The sequence below is a fragment of the Camellia sinensis genome, chromosome 1, assembly GCF_055761805.1.
Source record: "Camellia sinensis isolate YWXY chromosome 1, ASM5576180v1, whole genome shotgun sequence".
Lineage (NCBI taxonomy): Eukaryota > Viridiplantae > Streptophyta > Magnoliopsida > Ericales > Theaceae > Camellia > Camellia sinensis.
This window is the reverse complement of record NC_138961.1, coordinates 115,871,159-115,882,644: the sequence shown is the minus strand read 5'-3', so window position 1 is coordinate 115,882,644 and position 11,486 is coordinate 115,871,159.

Genomic DNA, 11,486 nt, shown 5'->3' with positions numbered 1-11,486 from the left:
GCATTTTCCTTCTTTGTTACAAAGCACTCGTAAAACATCTAGAAAGACATCCGGGAGACATCCTAGTAGACGACCGGCCATGACTTTTTGGCCCAATTTTGCTCCAAAAAATAAAATAAAAAATATATTACCGTATAAACAGTGCCTCAACAAATCAGGTGAGGCACTGTAACAAAATCCAAATGAATAAAGACTATAGAGAGTCTGATGGAGCTGAGATTTACAGCTTTTGCTCTCTACAATAGCTTCAAAATCATTGTAGAGGCTGATGCAGATGCTCTAATATAACTAGCTAAATTAAAATAATAATATAAAATTTATTTAAATTATGAACTAAAAATATTTTTATAATTAATTAAATTTTATTTATTCTTATCAAAGTTACAATAAGTGAATATTTTATTCTGATATCATTAATGATATGTTCTAAATTCTTAATAAAAAATGACATGTCTTAATTTAATTGGTAAAGATTAAAAAGTAAATTACAAAAATTATATTTATGATAAAATATAAATACACTTCATTTTATAAGTTTTATAATTTTAATTTAGCATATGATAGTAGTAAATTACATTTGTTAATATACTCTTTTTTTTTATTTACAAATTTATCTACTCAAAATTGTAAATTATCGTATGTCATAACTCTAACGTAAAAATGAATTAGGATTGACATGTGGTATCGGACTAAACATTAGAAGTGACCTAGAAACTACTCGACTCAATATTTACACTAATGTAACTTTCATCTAATCATTAAAAATTGTCTTTATCAATTCGTGACCGGTATAAGTTATAAGTTAGGCCAAGTTTGGGAAGACTAAATAAGTGCACTTTTTGACTTTTTATGAAATATGGGTTGGATTTGGGTTGAGTTTGAAGTGATGTGTTAGAGAGGTGATGTGACTTAAATAAGATGATGTGACTTAAATAGGATAGTGACTTTTTGACTTTTTGAATTTTTTGGAGGATGCCAAACTTGGCCTTAGTTTGAGTTCCAATACTGAATTAAATATTAAAATTAGCCTAGAAAATCTAATTCGACTTGATTTTTTTTCCAATAATTATTGGTTTAACCTATAATACATCACATTAATAACTCAATATCATAATATATATATATATATATTATAATTTTAATATTTACTGTGCTTTTTATAAATCAATAAAAAAATTATAAATATTAAAAGAATTACATTTGAACAATTCTTGCATAAAATTTTAAAACCTAAACATTTTCTTTGACTCCATGACTAATTTTTGAGATAGCAACTAAAATAAATTTCAATCATTATTATATGAAGAGACATGTATGATAAGAGTTTGTAGTACATAATTTAAAAAGTAATATTAATTCAAAATTTTAAATATGGAAAATATTTACCCAACTTTATGTTATATTTGATTCATGGATTTGGGTAGGAATTTAGAATGAGAAAGGAAAAAAAAAAAAAGAAGGATGAAATGTAAATGAAATATAATTATATTTTACCTAATTTTACACACATTTTTCATTTTTTTAAAAAAAATTTATATCCAAAACCATGAACCAAACATATCAACAATGTTTGGAAGGAGTCTTGGATCCATTATTGTATTGATATATACTATCTTAAAAAAAAAAAATTATATAATATTTGGTGAGAGAAGTAAGTTCTTAAAATGAATTATCAATTACATTATAAAGGAATAAAAGCTAGCCAATATAAAAAAATTTAAATATTTAAAAAATTAAACACCAAGAGAAATAAATTATAGAAGATGTGAATTGATTCTTATATTTTAGAGGTACAAAATTTAAATTTTAAAACTGATCATTTTCAAATTTCTAAATTTAAATTTTTAAATGATTAATTAATTATTATTATTATTTTTTGAAATGTGCAAATCAAGGTATAATAAGATTTTTTTTTTAAATGATTCAATAAAAGTTATAAGATTTTTTTAAAAATTTTAAAGCTGATTAACTTTCCTTTTCAAATTTCTAAATTTAAATTTATAAATGAATTAATTAATTTTCCTTTTGAAATGTATAAATCAAGGTATAATAAGATTTTTTTCTTTTAAATGATTCAATAAGAGCTTAAAGATTTTTTAAAAATTTTAAAATTGATTAGTTAACTTTCCTTTTGAAATGTGTAAATCAAGGTATAATAAAAAAAAATTAATAATTCAATAAAATATTTTTTAATTATTTAAAAAATAAAAATTCTAGAAAAAAAATAATTTGAGAGTTTTAAGTTTCATAAGGCTCTTCTCATTAGAAATCTCATTATCATTAATATAGTATAGATTGCATTTGGATATTGGTGATTTGGTGAGAAATTAGTACTAACAAATTAGAAAATTCTATTTACACACCACTAAGCTTCTCAATTCACATGCTTACTTGCTTTTTTCTAATTACCATTATATCTTTCAATTAAATTATCATTTTGGACATAACTTAATCTAACATTTTTAGTACACACTACCAGTTACCATTGCAACGATCATTGGTGAACCATCATGGTTGCTTCTGTTAGAAATAATGGGTATGTTTGGTTTGTCTCTCAAAATATGTTTTCGGAGAAAAAATTTCAACCAGCATGTTTGGTTGAAAATTATAAAAAAAAAAAAATCCAAATCACTCTTTTCTCTATTGCACATCAATCAATTACTTTTTTTCTCTCATCTCTCTTTCTCAATCATTTTTTCTCTCATATCCTTCTATTCAACTACAAAAATATCAAATCATTCCAAACTCTAAAACTATCTTCAAAATATACAACAAACAAATTTTTAAATTTTCTAAACTCTTTCTAGAAAATTATTTTTGAAATAATATCTCAAAACACAAACCAAACAAGGTCAATGTATTTTGATGATTTTGTTTAAGATTTATGTTTTGATTTATTTTCAATTGTTAATATTTGTGACAATTTGTCTCAAGTGACCGCTCGAGCAGTGAGATGACCGATTGAGTTGCGGTGAGAGGCTTCTAGTAGTTCACTTTGCAGGTCGATGGACCACTCAGGCGAAAATGAGGGGGTCCACAGTATCTCGTTTTGCAGATAAAGATACTGGGAGCTTTCATTCATCGCTCGAACGGTGGAAAGACCGCTCGAGTGGTCAACGCGACATCAATCACTTAAAAGTGACTGTGTAGATCATTCTTTTCTCTCTTCTTTTCTCTCTCTCTAGTTCCGAAAACCCTAATCTCTCTAGAAATCTCCCATTTTACTTAGATTTGCAACCTTTTTCCTTACAAAAGTTGGAGTTTGGGTGAAGATCAAGTTTTTCCATCGATTGGATTTTTGTTTCTCGAGGCATTCATCTTTGGACTAGCTTCTTTGCTTTGATATTTGAGGTAGGATTTCTTTTAACCGTGTATCTCTTTGATTTGAAGTTGTTTATGTAGTATTGCCATGACATTGATGAGTTGATGAATATTTGAGTTTATAAATTGAAGTTTCTTTCAAAAATAAAGATCTTCTTACAATTTTCTCAAGATTTTTACTATTAGCTTTGGATTATGGAAGTAGATAAGAAATAATATTATATATGTTAGAGGGGCAAAAGCCCCAAATTTTATGAAAACCCTAATTGTTAAAATTTAGAAATAATATGATACAATGAAATTGATCCTTAATTCTTTAAATTGATGGTTGGATTATGATATCAAAGTGGTATTTGAATGGAGAATTGTGAAATTGGAATGTTCTTGAGATTTGATTTGAGATTTTGGAAATTGTCACTTTATATTTGTCTCAATTGCTTGGATGGTGAAAGGTTACTTTTATTCTTATGAATGTATAAATGTTTGGAAGCTTTGGAAATATTGTTTTGAGGGGGTGATAAATAGCGTGTGAGCCCGAGTAGGGAGTCAATTCTAGGAAAAGGTTGTGTATTGTGTTAGTACTTAGGTGCCAAATTGCCCTATCTTGAGCTTATTATCGAACGAATGTGAGGAAATTGTTTTTGGATGTCCACTGGTCCCACCGTATTGTAGTCGGTAAAAGTGGAAAAACAGATGATTTTTGGTGCTCATTTCCTGTCGTATTAATAACAGCAAATGTGGGGATATTTGATATAAACCTATATATATGTATGTGATGAGACTCTCCTTAGGGGCTTGATGGCGTACTTATCTCCCGATGTTGAAATTTGATTTTGATGGAAATTCTAATTTCTTAGTTTCTTTTGACTAAGCTTTAACTTTGATTGAATTAGAAATTTTTTTGGTTGTGATGATGTCATATGGATCTTTGAATAATTAGATATCCTGTTAAAAGTATTTCTACTAGGCATCTAGCTCATTCCTATCTAACAATTTCAAGAATTGGTGATGTGCAACCACCTCAATGACTAGGAGGGGGAAACTTTTGTTAATGGGGCACGATGATTCTTGGATGTAATGTGTGAAAGCTCCGAGCATATATGTTTTGGGACCGTGAGTCCATTTTGTTGTATTCGAGATAGAAAGGTATTCGAATTTGAACAACTAAAGCAAGAGAACAAGATAGTGGCTGAATACGAAGCCCAATTTACAAAGTTGCCACATTTTGCACTGCATATGGTTGATAGATATTACAAAAAGGCCAGAAATTTTGAAGGAGGTCTTTGTGACTCAATTCTTGAAAGAATTAATGTGTTAAAATTACCCAAATATGTTGATGTTTTAGACAGGGCTCTCATGTCAGAGGCAAACATGGCTACTTGTAACCGGAATTTTGATTGGAGGGGTAAAATGCAAAATGTCAATGTGAACAAAGGGGCAACATCAGCAACAAACAAGAAAGCAAAATCGGAAAACTCTAGTAGTTTGAATCAGAATGGTAACTTGGCACCTGTTTGTCCAAATTGTGAGAGAAATCATCGAGGGGTATGTTATCGGACTATGGGGGCTTGTTTTTTGTGTGGAAAGGTAGGACACATAGCGATGAAATGTCCACAACCACGACAACGTGGTAACTAGGGTACTACAAGCTCAACTGGATCAGTACTGACTGTAAGGGCCAATGCAACTCTGACTATAGCAAGGGACAATAAAAGACAAGGAAGGGTTTTTGCGCTTATTCCAAGGGACACCAAAAATGTAGAGACTGTGGTTTCAAGTACACTCTCTATTTGTGGGCAATATGCATATCTCTTGATTGACTCGAGGTCTACACCTTCTTTTGTTTCTATGCTATTTGCTCATAAATTGAATAGACCTTTGGAAACCTTGAGATATATACTATGTGCGTCATCACCATCAAGAGGATTTATGATATGTTCATCGATTTACCCTACATGTGAAATTTTACTTGAGAATGCGTCTTGTATGTTGATTTATTGCCCTTGGATATGACTCATTTTCATATTATTTTGGGTATAAACTGGCTATTTAAATATTATGCGACCATTAATTGTGCCTCGAAACGAGTGATATTCTAACTTACGAGACAAAATGAGTTTTATTTTGAGGGAAAGGGTATAGTTCCCCCACCATACTTAATTTCTATAATGAAGGCTAGTAAATTGATTAACAAGGGGTGTCAAAGGTATTTGTGTAGTCTATTGAATGTTCAGACTACAAATGCTGTCTTACATGATATTCCAGTCGTAAAAGATTTTTCTGATGTGTTTTTGAAAGAGTTGCTTGGACAATTGATTGATAAGGAAATTGAATCTGTGATTGATGTGATACCAGGTACTCAACCAATATCTGAAACTCCATATTGCATGTCAACTGCTGAAATGAAAGAATTAAAAGTTCAGCGGCAAGAATTGATTGATAAGGGGTTCATTCGGCTGAGCATATCACCGTGGGATGCACCTATATTGTTTGTGAAGAAGAAAGATGAAACACTCTACTTGTGTATTAACTACCGAGAACTAGACCACGTAACCATTAAGAATAAATATCCTTTGCCTTGGATTAACGATTTGTTTGATTAGTTATAGGAGGTCCAAGTGTTTTCCAAGATTGATTTAAGATTAAGGCCAAGGACATAGAGAAGACTACTTTCCAGACCAGGTATGCACACTATGAATTTTTAGTCATGCCTTTCGGAGTCACCAATGCACTTGCAGCCTTCATGGATTTAATGAACCGGATCTTTAAACCATTTTTAGATGAGTTTGTTGTGGTATTTATTGATGACATTTTGATTTATTTAAAGAGTAAAGAAGAACATGAATACATTTAAGAATAATCCTTTAAACACTCAGGGAGAAACAATTGTATGGAAAAATCAAGAAATGTGAGTTTTGTTGAATACATTTATATTTTTGGGGCATGTCATTAATAGAGATGGGATATCTGTAGATTCACAAAAAATTGAAGCGATTATCAATTGGCCCACTCCAACTAATGTAACAGAAATTCGAAGTTTTTTGGGCTTGGCAGGTTATTACCGGAGATTTGTCAAGGATTTTTCCAAGATTACTGTACCATTGACGCAATTGACTCAAAAATGAGAACCATTTGTGTGGACAGACCAAAGGAAATCTGCATTCTAAGAATTGAAGACGAGATTGATTACAACTCCAATCCTTACATATTGTCAGGTACAAAAGGAATTGTAATTTTTAGTGATGCTTCTTACAGAGGTTTGGGTTGTGTCTTAATGCAGAACGACAAAGTAATTGCTTACAGGTCCTGACAGTTAAAGCTGCATAAGAAGAATTACTTGACCCATGATTTAGAGCTTCTCGCCATTGTATTTGCATTGAAAATCTGGCGTCATTACTTGTATAGGGCTAAATGTGAAGTGTATACGAATCACATAAGCTTGAAATATTTCTTTGCATAGAAAGAATTAAACATGCAATAAAGTCGATGGTTTGAATTGATCAAAGACTATGATTTGCAAATTCATTATCATCCGGGTAAGGCTAACACTGTAGTTGATGCACTTAGCTGGAAGAATATGAAGACGTTGGCATGTTTGCTTACAAAATGGAAGGAGCTCTTGCAAGATTTAGATAGCTTGATATAGAAGTTGTGTATCATGGGTAAGACAGTATTTTGGTTGCAATGTTTGCACAACTGGTTATCATTAAGGAAATCAAACGAAAGCAGATGGAAGATCAGTTTCTCAAGAAAGTGTGTGATGAGTTTAAAACCAAGCCCAGATCGGGATTCACTATTGAAGATCAAGTATTAAGTTTCCAAGGAAGACTTTGTATTCTTAATGATGTAGAATTGAAAAGAAAAATTATAGAAGAAGCCCATAAGTCGATGTTTGCTATGCATTCCGAAAAATACCAAGATATACCAAGACTTGAAACAAGTATACTGGTAGCTCGAGCAAAATTCTGCAGGCTCTCAATAGTTTTGCAGATTGTAAAAGACTGCTTAAGCGTAAGAATGGTAGCTCGAGCGAATAACCAAAATTCCGGGCAACAACTTTTTGAAAAACTAACTTCTCAATAGCCAAACCCAACAAACAACAAGATGGAAATGAGCTGAACAACAGTTAAATACATGGGTTCTCAAATCCAAAAGCAATTAAAAAGGGTCGAGTCAAAACCACAATCGTTATACTATTTTATTATTTTCGTTATTCATTTCATATTGTATTGTGAAGAGAATGGAAACCATTTAGTACTGGTTATTCGAATTAATAAAAAAATTAAAATCAGCAATCAAAACCATTCAGTACTAGTTATTCGAATAAATAAACAACAAATTCAATTATCAACAACCGAATCAAACAATAATTTTCGATTCTATACTTTCGAATAAAATATAAATTTTTGACATAACTATCGAACAAAAGAAAATCTTTTGGTTCTATAGTTCCAAATTAAACTTATATTTTCGAATTTGTGTTTGCGAATGAATTATATATTTTTGATTCTATATTTTCGAAATATTTATATATTTTGGTTCTGTATTTCCGAACAGGATTTTAATTCTCCCCCTCTCTCCCTTCTATTTGTTTATTTATTATATAGATGGATGCTAAACCTAGTAAATGTCGACCACCTATTGCTTTGAGCAAAAGATGTCGTGCAATAAAAATATTTTCAGAACTTGATTTCCATGTAGGTGCATTATTTTCGGAATTGATTTTTCGAATGATAATCCTAAACATGAAAATATATATATATATATATCACATTTTCGTTACCTAATTTGTTGTGAACAATTAGATTTTTATTTTTATTTTTATTTTTTTTTAAATTTTGAACCTTCAGTGTTATGCAAATTCTCCATTTACACAAATCAACTATGACAGTGGAGTGTAATGGAAGAATGTTACAAACAGTGGAGTATAGAGTTACACGAACCTAGGAAGTGAACAACTAAATTTACGAGAAACATTGAGGGAACAGTGGAATGAACAATGAGTAATGGAGGGAGAGGGGGAGACACAAACAAAGAATGAAGGAGAAAGTTTGATGTGTGTTTTAAAAGAGAAAATGTGTACTGATAACTTTTATGTTCAAAATTACTCACCTTAATATTAATCCCTTATTTTTACTTCTCCATTCACTGAAACTCCCTCTTTTACTGACTGACCACACTTTCTTTAGTCCCTCCTCCTTGCTTCACGCCCTATTTATAAGTGCGCTGGTGCACTTCACTTGGACAAGATGACCATGTGGTGATACCACGTGGCAAGTTCTTCATCCCCAAGCTTATCTCCTATTATCTTTATCACTTATTTCATTTTTGTTTTTTTTATTTTTATTTTTTAGTGGTTAAATACAATGATTGCTAATGTAAATGGTCAATCTCTCAGTAAATGGCCAACTTGACCGCATCTAAAGTACGCTCTCATATTTCGATGGCATCGTCCCCAATGAGTCCCTCCACAAGTAGGACAATTTGGAATGGTGTTGCTTCTGACGGTAGCAGGATTTTGGTTACCTAAACTGGCTGAGCCTGTATTTGTCTTCTTTGGGGGTGCAACACCAGATCATATATTGACTCTTTCCCAAAACCACTTCTTTTGATTTATTTTGTCAGAACGTGAGGCTTTAATCCCTTTTTCGGCGATGTATGCTCGATCCACCACTTCCGTGTAAGTTAACAATTTTAGAACCTCAATGTTGTTTTTTATTTCATTATTTGAGCCAGCTTCAAACTTTCTGACCTTCTGAGTTTCGATGGGAATGAGATATGTTGCGAATCGGGCTAGTTTGGTGAACTTGCTTTCATATTCAGCTACCGACATCGTTCCTTGTTTTAGGTATATGAATTTTGACGCGAATCGAGGGCGCGAATCATTGTTTTTAGCTACTAGAGTTCGGACTCATGTCACGGTTCTGAATCTAATCTCACAAAATGCAATGCAAGACTGATAAAAAATCAAAGAGTTCAAATCCGGCAAATCATTTTGGAAAATCGATTTTAATCAAAAAGCGCCAAACATGGACTGTTTTGCTAGATTTCAGAGTCGCCACCTAAATATTTTATTTTGAAAAATTTAGGAAACCCTGACTCGCGTCTAAGGCCACATGTCCGTCATCACCAAAGTTGCCTCGGCTCGGGAACTTGGGTACGAGAGAGGAAGGTCATGCAATGAACACCCCCGCTCGCCTAATCAAAGGATCGGCCTTTACTAACATGATATGTTGTTTTTGAAAACACATGTGTTCTTATTCCAGTTTATTAGCTAGCTTACTATATGATGCGCACAACATACAAGTATAGACTAGATCGCCTAAATTGGAACAAAATATCTCATGTTTGTTTGTTTGAAAATGGTTTGAAGGTGCTACTCGCAAGTAAGCTAAGACGGGGATTTGCCACCCTCAAGTGGGCTTAGAAAACAACATGATTTTGCCACTTCAAGTGGGCTTAAAACTCGCATTTTCATGAATTGTTCCAATTCAAGCAATCCAACCTTCATCCACAGGCATTCAAGCAGTTATAGCAGTTAAGCACATAGCCTCGTGGCAAGCATGCTATCATGGCAATCACTTACACGCATGCAAAGATGCTAAAGCATAAACACTCACAGTGTACTCCGAGCCAAAACAAAAGCTAATTAGTAATCAATGCATGATCCTAACTATGTCAACAATGCCTAATGCAATACATGCAAAATGCAACCAAGTGGGCTCGGCTATTCCAAGATGGTATATGAATGCAACACTTGATAACATGCTTTGAAACACGCATTCAAGTAAGTATTGAAATACAATGCAGTTTGTATGATGCGCCGAGCCCGGTGCATGCAAGACGAATGAATGATGCACGTATGCTAGCATAAGGATGCTAATTAAAATATGCCCTAAAACTAACCATCGAAAGCTGGTAAATAAAAGGGAGAAAGAAATGGGGGTTGGAAGACATGCATCACACACACGCACACTTATTACAACAGTTGTGCCCTCTCGACGGAGGGTCTGAATAATAAGCTAAGCTAGTTAAGCTAAGCTAATTAACTAATCTAATTAAACTAATTAGACTAATTATTACAAAACAAAATCAATTAACTACTCCTAGTTAACTAATTAATTACAACATTTTTTACAAATAAAATAACAATTTACTCTTAAGTTAACAGAAGCATTGAAATGGCCTCGTGACGAGGGATGCATGCATGCTCGGTCGGCTTCGCTCGGAAATCCACTACCGTGCCTCGTGTTGCCTCTGTTTGCACTCTTTTAGACTTCTGAAAATTGTGCCAACTTTCAAGATGCTTCTGACCCACTTTAGGAACATGCTAAGGGGTGATCGGCCAAGAGGAATGGCCATCGGCCAAAGAAAATGATCATCAGCCATTTTGATAGTCAATCGACAGACTTTGATGGCCGATCGGTAGCTCTGATGGCGGATCGGCCACTGCTTGCTGCAATTTCTCCTTTTGCTGCAACAAAGCACTAACAAAGGCATGACAGTGTATTTGTAAGAAAAATGTGTGTGCAACTACACTCCTTATCATGTCTAAAGCTCAAAGGAGTGTAGTGCTCGGCTCTCGAGCCATCAATCACGCATCTCAATGCATGATGGCCAAAGAGGCCGAGTTGCACAAATCAATGTCAATAAATGCACACAAATAACACGTAGGACTCAATGAACCTTCACCTTATCATACATGATCAAAGGTGTCGGTGACCAAGAAATAAGGCACGTTTCATCACTTCAAGTATGAAATGTCCATCCTTTCTCGTCTTTGGATTAACATCCAATCCAAACACAATGCAATGCAACAAACATGCAACCAACATGCTATCTAACAACATGCTAAACATCATGAACATGCAACAACATACAAATAACAATGTCATACAATAACATGCAAACAACAATGCAATGGCAAGGGCTATGTAATGCAACACTCAATGGACCAAACCAATCTCAAACAAGCTTCATGCGTGCCAATACAATGGCCAAAACATGCTGAAAATGAAGTCCAAGAACAAATACAAGCGTGTATACGCATCGGTTCGCAAACAAGGCATGAAGACAACAACTCTCAAACACATTGAAGGAGTGAAAAATATGAGAGTGTGGCAATGAAATAGGCTCTGAAATCATGTAAGGAATGATGCCAAATC